This window comes from Arachis hypogaea, chromosome 20 (genome assembly GCF_003086295.3).
Source record: "Arachis hypogaea cultivar Tifrunner chromosome 20, arahy.Tifrunner.gnm2.J5K5, whole genome shotgun sequence".
Lineage (NCBI taxonomy): Eukaryota > Viridiplantae > Streptophyta > Magnoliopsida > Fabales > Fabaceae > Arachis > Arachis hypogaea.
In genome coordinates this window covers 74,109,614-74,119,922 of record NC_092055.1, presented here as the reverse complement: position 1 = coordinate 74,119,922, position 10,309 = coordinate 74,109,614, and the positions used below count along the sequence as shown (strand labels likewise).

The 10,309-nt window shown below is 37.0% G+C and overlaps 1 non-coding gene across 1 annotated transcript; it reads right to left on the bottom strand.

Moving 5' to 3' along the window:
* Positions 1-9,883: 9,883 nt before the first annotated feature.
* Positions 9,884-9,987, bottom strand: LOC112787660 (small nucleolar RNA R71). The gene has a single exon (XR_003195061.1). It is a non-coding gene; the product is annotated as a small nucleolar RNA R71 (small nucleolar RNA).
* Positions 9,988-10,309: the final 322 nt, after the last annotated feature.

The window sequence follows — 10,309 nt, the reverse complement described above, 5'->3', positions numbered from 1 at the left end:
AGCATCTTTCCTATCTTTTCCTAGTGAATTTGCATTTAAATTGTTGAGTTTAATCAAGAATTAATTGTCTTTTAGCCACTATGGATGCTACTTTGAGTCTTGTGCAATTCTATTTATTTTAGGTAGCAATTCAGTTGTATTTGATGGAGTTTCTGCAGAAGAAGAGATGAAGGCAAATGATGCTGTCAACCCTGACCTCTCTGCACTCAAACCGGAATAACTTGAGCTACAGAGGTCCAATGGATGTGATTTTAGTGGCGTTAGAAAGCTAACTTCCAAAGCTTTCCCATGATATATAATAGTCTATACTTCTTCTCCGAACTCGCTGCCAAGGCTGCGCCTAACTTGAGATTTCTCAAGTTAGGCGCAAAACACAACAACAATACGCGAGATTGGTCCTGCCCACTTCAAGTTAGGCGCACTAAAGCCCAAGTTAGGCGCAGCTTCACTCAACTAAACACCAATTCATGCTGCCAAGCACAAGTTAGGTGTGGATCCTAGTGAAGCCAAGTGGTCCCCATCCATCAATTGAGGATTTGCTGATTGCTATAATTAATTCTAATTTAAATTCAAATTTTAAAAATAGGAAAAGATATTATTTTTTAGTTTTAAAAGATATTTTTTAAATTTATTAGAATTAGATATAAATAGGGGGATTCTAGCTCAACATTATATGACCCCCGAACACAACATTATTCTATTCCAATTTACAATCCTAGTTTTCTACTCTAAATCATGAGCAACTAATCCTCCATTGTTAAGGTTAGGAGCTCTGTCTATTTGTATGGATTGATTTTATTGCTTTTTCTATTTTAATTCATGTATGGATTTATAATTTAAGAATTGTTTTCGCTCTTTATCTTATGAATTTGGGTGGAACGGAAGTATGACCCTCTTTCTATTTGAGTTCGTGTATAACTTGGAAAAGTTCTTTACTTGAACAACAGCTTGAAAACATATTCTCCTAAATTTTAATTATCTGGATTTAACGGGATATGTGACATATAATCCTTTTATTTTTGGGTAATTAGAGTTTTTGTGGCATATAAACTGGAATTTGATCATGCAACTTCTAATTGGAATTAATTGACCAAGGAATTGGCAGTTAATGAATTTTAGAGGAGACTAGAAAGGTCTAAGGAATTAGGGTCTAGTCACATATAGTTTGCCATAAATTAAATCCTACATGATTAAAATAGTTAGTAAGAAAAGTTAATCTGGAAAAAATAGATAACTCTGAAACCTTAACTATCTTCTTCATATTTTATTCCCAACTTATTTACCTGTCTGTCTTCAAACTCTTCTTTATTGTTTAATGCTTTTGAACTCTCTCAATTACTCTTCTCTGTTTGTCTAACTAAGCCTATCAAACACTATTGTTTCTTAATTAATCAATCCTCGTGGGATCGACCCTTACTTACGTAAGGTAATACTTGGTACGATCCGGTATACTTGCCGGTTAGTTTGTGGTTAGAAATTCCGAACCAACACTCTCCACATAATTCAATAATTTCATCATTCCTTTTCAAGTTCTCAACTCATTACAACCATCATTAATTCATAATTTTCCATTCTGAACTCATTAGTTCATTAGTTTTCTAAATTCATTGTTAGTAATCACCAAGTTCACTACTCTTCCTTCTATCTCAACCAAACTCATCCTCAGTACGCCGGAAACCTAAACCTCCGTTCTCTAACTTTCCAAGGTAATACCCATATCAACTCTACCTAAGACCTTATCTATGTTTTAATATCCAAAAACAAGCCAAAAGTCTTAAATAGGTATCTCAGAAGTTTACAAGTTTATTGGGAAGGTGAAGCAGTTATAGTCTAGACCAACAATTAATTCCCAAGATCAAATATTAAATCCAACACAAAATAATCGAGATCGAGAGTAATTCAACCTCGGGTCGTCTTCCTTAGGAGTTGCAATGAAATGTACAATTATTGGCTATTAGAGAGAGCATGGGGGATTGGGAATGAAAACAAGAGCGCAAGCAATGTAAGTAGCAAGGAATTAAAACAAGCATGCCAAGAATTGAAAAGAAAGCAATTAAAGGACTCTTGGCAAGAAGTGGGTAATCTAGGTTTCCTATCCTAGTTGTGGACCACAAACATGGCAATTGTGTGGAAGCAATCTAAACTAGTCAATCCTCCTTGAGAATTAGTCAAAGAGTGTAATTGATCGCAATCCATAAGTCCTAGTCAACTCACTAATTACTTAGTGAAAGACTAGTGTCAATGGAAACCAAACCAATTAACCATTCTCACACAATGCAAAATGGACATCCACAACTCAATTCCACCCAAACATCCAATTTCTCAACCAAGAGTGTAAAAATTAAACATGCAAGAAATTAAACATCAAGGCAATAAAATAAACATGCAAGAAATTAAAGGTCAAAGCAATAAAAGTCAAAGCAATTAAATGCAAGGAAAGGAAACTTAAAAAGCAAGAAAACCTCTTGGCAAGCAATTGAGAGCTAAGGTTACCTACCCTAGCCATTGACCACAAACACATGATGATTATGAAGAGTTAATCCTACTTAGTCAACCTTACATCTAAGATAAGTCAAATAGGCATAGTTGATTTCAATCCCTAAGTCCTATGTCAACACTAAGGGGTCACATAGAGTCAAGGGAAACTAAATCAACTAACTACTCTTATGTATCAAACAAGAATGGACATCAATGACTCAAAGATCACCAAAGTCAACAATTTCAAGCCAAGAGTGAAGAAAAACTAAGTAAAAACTAAGGCAAGCATTTTATCAAACACTTGGTGTGCATGAAAATAAAATAATATTAAAATGCAATAAAATAAATTCTAAAACTACCAAAGTAAGAAAATAGCAATAACAACTAAGGAAAGTAATAAATGACATGGAAACATAAATTTGCATTAATTAGAGTTAAAATAACAAAAGTGTTCATAACATGAAAATTGACATAAAAGAGGAAATAACAAAAGAGATGAAGGTAAAGACAAGAAAGCATAGAAACATAAATGAAACTACACTAAAGCAAGCAGTAAAGTGCTGAAATTAAAAGGAAACTAAGCTAAAAACTCTAATTCCAGAGAGAGGGGGGAGCTTCTCTCTTTAGAGAACTAAAGCAAAAACATAGAAAACCTAAACCTAATTGCCCCCACTTCATCCTTCTTCACTTTGGCCTAAAATAGCTTCAGAAATGAGTTGGATTGGGTTCTGGAGGCCCAGAATTCACTCCCAGCGATTTGCAATTAATGGGCTGACGTAATTCGAGTCACGCATACGCGTGGGTCACGCGTACACGTTGGTACGAAAAAATCCATCCACGCGTACGCGTGGGTCACGCGTACGCATCGCTCGCAAATCCATCTTGTGCGTACGTGATGCACCACTATTTCATGGTACATTTTATTCTAAATTGAGTGGATTTTATCTATTATTCTCACACTTATTCATATAATTTGCATGTTTTACATTTTCCTTCATAATTTTGTTCTATGATTGAAAACATGATTCTGTGGCCTCAAATTTGCTAATATTAATCCTCTCCTATTACCGTTCGATGCTTGATATGTGTGTTAAGTGATTTCAGGGTTTATAGGGCAGGAATGACTTAGAGGATGGAAAGGAAGAAAGCAAAAGTGGAAGGAATACAAGAAATTGAAGGAATTGTTAAGCTGTCAACCCTGACCTCTTCGTACTAAATCGACCATAACTTGAGCTACAGAAGTCCAAATGAGGTGGTTCCATTTGCTTTGGAAAGCTAACATCTGGGGCTTCGAAATGATATGCAATTTGCCATAGTTGCCATGTAGTTAAGCAATGCGCACGTGTGCACCACGCGCACGCGTGACCTTGCAAAATTTCAGTGACGCGTACGCGTGAGCGATGTGTACGTGTGATAGAACTACCTGCTGGACGCATTAGAAAATACTGGGGGCAATTTCTGGGATCCTTTTGGCCCAGTTTTTGGCCCAAAAAATACATATTAGAGGCTGCAGAGTGGGGGAATCAATCATTCATTCATACAACTTTCATTCACATAATTTTAGATTTTTAGATGTAGTTTTCTAGAGAGAGAGAGAGAGAGACTCTCTCCTCTCTCTAGGTTTTAGGATTCTTAGGTTTAGCTATTTTCAATTTTAGATTTCTACTTTACTTTAATTTAGTCTCTCTTCTACTCTTATTTATTCTAGCACTTTAGTTTCTCTTCTCTTGGTGATTTATTTATTTATCCACTTTAGTTTATGAATTCTCATGTTAGATTTGATTTCCTATTTAATGCAATTTAAGGTATTTCATATTTATGATTGCTTTCTTCAATTTATGTTATTGATGCTTTCAATTGGTAGTTTGGATTTTATTATCTCTTATTGCTTTTCTATGCTTTTATGTTGTGTATTCTAAGTGTTTGATAAAATGCTTGGTTGGATTTTAAATTAGCTTTTTATGTTCTTAGCTTAGATTGAGTAATTGGAGACTCTTGAGTTATCAAACTCCTTTGAGTAATTGGAGAAGTTGCTAGTCGATTTGGATCCCTCTAAAGCTAGTCTTTCCTTAGGAGTTGACTAGGACTTGAGGAATCAAATTGATTCATCCACTTGACTTTCCTTCATAGTTAGAGGTTAACTAGGTGGGAGCAATGGACCATTGATGTCACAATTGATAAGGATAGCTAGGATAGGACTTCTAATTCTCATACCTTGCCAAAAGCTTTCTTAGCTATTATTTTACTTTCTTGCAATTTACTTTTCTTGTTCCTTATTTCAAACACCCAAAAAGATACAATTCTATAACCAATAATAAACTACACTTCCCTGCAATTCCTTGAGGGACGACCCGAGGTTTAAATACATCGGTTTAATTTTATTGGGCTTGTTTTAGAGACAACCAAATTTTTGTATGAAAGGATTATTGTTGGTTTAGAAACTATACTTGCAACGGGAATTTATTGTGAATTCTTTACTAGCAAAAATCCGTTCATCAAAATGGTGCCGTTGACGGGGAATTGCAAACGTGTGCCTTATTATTGGTTATTGTGAATATTGTGAATAATTTTACATTTTTTGTTTTGATAAACCACATTTTTAGGGTTTATCCTGTGCTTAATCTAGTGAATTTTATCCATTATTCTCACACTTATTCATACAATTCGTATAGTTTTACGTTTTCCTTCCTGATATTGTGCTATGATTGAAAACATGCTTCTTTGACCTTATATTTACTAATATTAATCCTCCCTTATTACCATTCGACGCCGTGATATGTGCGTTAAGTGATTTCAGGGATTACAGGGCAGGAATGGCTTAGAGGATGGAAAGGAGGCATGCAAAAGTGGAAGGAATATAAGAAGTTGAAGGAATTGCTAAGCTGTCAAGCCTGACCTCTACGCACTCAAACGGTCATAACTTGAGCTATAGAGATCTAAATGAGGCGGTTCTAATTGCGTTGGAAAGCTAACATCCGAGGCTTCGAAATGATATCTAATTTGTCATAGTTGCGCTGAGGATAGATGACGCGCACGCGTTCATCATGCGCACGCGTCGTTCTGCAAAAATTCCAGTTACCTGCACGTGTTTGAATTCGCCTCCAGCGATTTCTGGGCTGTTTCTGACCCAGTTTTCGGCCCAGAAAACAGAAATTAGAGGCTATAAAGTGGGAGAATCTATTCACTCAAACATCCATCAATCATAATTCATAATTTTAGGTTTTAGATGTAGTTTTAGAGAGAGGGGCTCTCTCCTCTCTCATAAGCTTTAGGATTAGGATTTCCTCGTTTTATCAATTCCAGGTTTAATGTTCCTTTAATTTATGTTCTCTTACTCTTATTTATTCTATTACTCTAGTTTGTTTATTTTCTCAATATTGATTTATGACTCCCATGTTAGAATTGATTTTCTTATTTAATACACATTGAGGTATTTCAAATTTAAGATTGCTTTATTCTATTTATGATATAAATAATTTGGATTTTTCCCCTATTGGCTCTGGTTGAGTAATTGGTGACACTTGAATTGTCAAACTCAGCTGTTGATTGAAAATTGGAATTTGCTGATTAATTTGGACCCCTCTAAAGCTAGCCTTTCCATAGGAGTTGACTAGGACTTGAGGAATCAAGTTGATTAGTCCACTTGACTTTCCTTTATTTAGTAAGGGTTAACTAAGTGGGAGCAGTAAACAATTCTCATCACACCTGATAAAGATAACTAGGATGGGATTTCCAGTTCTCATACCTTGCCAAGAGTTTTTCTAGTTATTAATTTACTTTCTTGCTATTTAATTTCCCTGTTCAACCTTTTAAAAACCCATAAATATACCTTTTTCCATAACCAATAATAAATCATACTTCCCTGTAATTCCTTGAGAAGACGACCCGAGGTTTAAATACTTCGGTTATTAATTGTACGAGAGGATTTTCTGTTGGTTTAGAAACTATACTTACAACGTGATTATTTTCATAAAATTCTTTACCAGCAGAAATCCGATTGTCAAAATGGTGCTGTTGCCGGGAAATTGCGAATGTGTGCCTTATTATTGGTTATTGTAAATATTTGCTTTTTCGTTTCTTTGTTAGTGTTTCTAGTTTTAGGAGTTTATTTTCTTTAATTTTTATTATTTTTTATTTCTTTTGCTACTATGAATTCTCACCCCTCTGGTTTCAAGTTTGGTTCCAATGTTGTTGTAAGGAATGGAAGCTATAATAAGAACAGGCATTGATGCCAGGGCATCTTGGCCAGTTTCACTAACCTTTTCTTTATTGTTTTTAGGGTAGTTTTATGCATTTCTTTAGGAAATAAGCTAGTTTTGGGTAGATATTCACCTACACCTTGATTCAAGCATACATTGTGCATTTTACATTATTTCATGAGGATTTTGCATGAATTTAGTGACAAATTGTATGCTGCATTACCCATGACTTGGACTAAAACTTTGATGCACTCTGTTGCTTGATTTCAGGACCAAAGAAAGCAAGGAAAGGGAGGTAACTTGCAAGGTTAATGAGAAAAGTGATTGCCAATAACACTCTCAAAGCCATCATTACCCACGTTAAGAGTCACGTTAACTAAGTTAACGTGCACTCTGACGTGGAGAAGGGAAGTTGAGCCAACGTTAGTGACACTTAACATCGTCATTAACGTTGGCAAACACTCATGAGTGGCCACGTTAGAGCCCACGTTAACCTAGTTAACGTGGCCTCTAACATTAAAGGGGGAAGAGAAGCCAACGTTAGTGACATTCAACATTGTCACTAACGTTGGCCTAAGGATGCAACACACCATGTTAACTCCCACGTTAACTTGGTTAACGTGGGAGCTAACGTAAGAAGTGAGAGTTGTCGACAACGTTAGTGACACTAAACATCGTCACTAACGTTGGAAGCAACCACACAACCCCCCCAGGGAGCCACGTTAACTTCCACGTTAACTTAGTTAACGTGGAAGCTAACGATGAGGAATGAATGATAAGCCAACGTTAGTGACACTCAACATTGTCACTAACGTTGGGATGGCTATGAATGGCCACGTTAGAAGCCATGTTAACCAAGTTAACGTGGACTCTAACGTGAGATCTAGGGCTACATTGGAACGTTAGTGACAATGTTGAGTGTCACTAATGTTCTCAAAGTTTGGCAAGGCCACGTTAGAAGCCACGTTAACCTAGTTAACGTGGGCTTTAACGTGAAGCAAAAAGGGGCACACTGGAACGTTAGTGACAATGTTGAGTGTCACTAACGTTCTCGAAGGTTGGCAAGGCCACGTTAGAAGACACGTTAACCTAGTTAACGTGGGCTCTAACGTGAGGCAAAGGAGTACATTGGAACGTTAGTGAAAATGTTAAGTGTCACTAACGTTCTCGAACTTATACTTTCACTAAATGTTAACACCCCTAACGCCCTGAGCTAAAGTCTCTGCCCACTTAGCACTTTCTCTCTGCAAGTAAAGCCAAGCCCAAATGAAGAAAATAACTGCTTCAAACTCAAGATCCAAAGGCCCAAGACTTGAAGAGCCAACTAGAAGCTGAGAGAAATAGTATATATAGGAGTAGCTTTGAATTGTTAAGGAGTTCTGGAGGCTGGAAAAAGGAACTACTCTCTGTATTTTACTTTCTCTGCATTTTCCAATTTTATGATGTATTCGCCATCTTTGTTTTCATTTTCAAGAGCTATGAACAACTAAACCCCTTTCATTGGGTTAGGGAGCTCTGTTTTAATTTGATAGATCAATACTAATTTTCATTATTCTTCTTCTATCTTTTCTCTTGATTTTACTTGAAAGCTTTCGATATTCATCCAATTGAGTAGTTATCTTGGAAAAGAAGCTATTCAAACTTGGATCTCTTTTGAACCTTGAAAGAGGAATGAAGACATCAAGCTAGAAATGCTTTCTCATGCTGGACCAAATTGGGTTTGGATGGGTATGTGACTATAACCCTCTCAATACTTGATTTGGGAAATGCATGTGGTATAATCAGTGACCATACTTCATCTCTTCTCATGAGCAATTGACCAAGGAATTGGCTATTGATCAAGACATGAGAGATTGAATTGCAAGGAATTGTAATTCAATCAATTAAGATTGCCAAGGAGATCAATGAGTGCATTGATTAAGGAGGAGATGAAAATGAACTTGATCCGGAGAATTGCAACATCTTCTAAGCCCAATGAACTCCCCATCTCTGATCTTACCCATTCTCTTTAATTTCTGCCATTTACTTTTATGAGCAAATCCCCCATTCCCATTTACAATTCTGCAATTTATTTTCAGTCATTTACTTCCAGTCCTTTAATTCTAGCATTTACTTTTCTGTTATTTACATTCCCACCATTTTATTTTCTGCAACTCTCAACCCAAATTCTGGATTCTCTCAACTAGAACATTCTTCTAATTAAAGTTGCTTGATCAATCAATCCCTGTGGGATTCGACCTCACTCTATTGTGAGTTTTTACTTGACGACAAATTTGGTATACTTGCCGAAGGGAGATTTGTTGTGAGACAAGTTTTCCGCGCATCAAGTTTATGGCGCCGTTGCCTGGGATTGATTGTGCATCAACAATGATTAAATTGGAAGATCACTAGATTGAGCATTTTTATTTTGTGAATTTCATTTTCTGTTTGAGTGATTTACTTTCTGTTTTAGTTAAACTTCTTCCCTTCCCCCTCTACTCTTCTGTTTTTCTTTGTTATTTTCAATTCTGTTTGCTATCCCACTAACTGTTTGATATATTGCATCACCCACAACTAACAGTAATTCTGACACAAATACTTTCTGCACTTATGTTTTCTTGCTTGCACTTAATGGTTGTATGATAGGGAGAAGAAGCGAAGCTTAAACTTCCTTCGATTCTAAACCTGAGAGGACCTTCCTTAGATTACGGAGGGAGGCAAGAGGAAAGAAAGTGGTTGGTGCTAAGAAAGAAGAGGAATTCTTTGAACCAAACATGGAAGACAACATGGAAAACCATCATGAAGAAGAAGATCACAACCATGGGGGAGGAGGTAGAGCAAATCATGCTGGGGAGGATAGAAGAGTTTTGGGCTCTTACATCAATCCAAACCCAGGCAATTGTGGAAGTAGCATCCAAAAGCCAACAATCCATGCCAACAACTTTGAACTTAAACCACAGCTCATCACGCTTGTTCAGAACAACTGCTCGTTTGGAGGAGGTGTTCAAGAAGACCCCAATCAACATCTAACCACCTTCCTGAGGATATGTGACACAGTGAAGTCTAATGGTGTTCATCCTGATACCTATAGACTGCTCTTGTTTCCATTCTCACTTAGGGACAAAGCAGCCAAGTGGCTGGAATCTTTCCCAAGGGAAAGCTTGACAACTTGGGAAGATGTGGTGAACAAATTCTTAGCAAGATTTTACGCTCCTCAACGAATCAATAGGCTGAGAGCTGAGGTCCAAACTTTCAGGCAACAAGATAGTGAGACTCTATATGAAGCATTGGAGAGGTTCAAGGACTTAACAAGGAGGTGTCCACCTAACATGTTCAACGAATGGGTGCAGCTGCACATTTTCTATGAAGGGCTCTCTTATGAGTCAAAGAAGGCCGTAGACCATTCATCCGGAGGATCTTTGAACAAGAAGAAGACTATTGCGGAAGCCATAGATGTTATTGAAACAGTAGCAGAGAACGACTACTTCTATGCTTCCAAAAGAGGGAACACAAGAGGAGTAATGGAGCTAAACAATGTAGATGCTCTGTTGGCCCAAAACAAGCTCATTACCCAGTAGCTGGCTGACCTCACCAAGAAGATGGGGAGGAACCAAGTAGCAGCAATCTCCACTTCATCAGCAACCCAAGAAGGA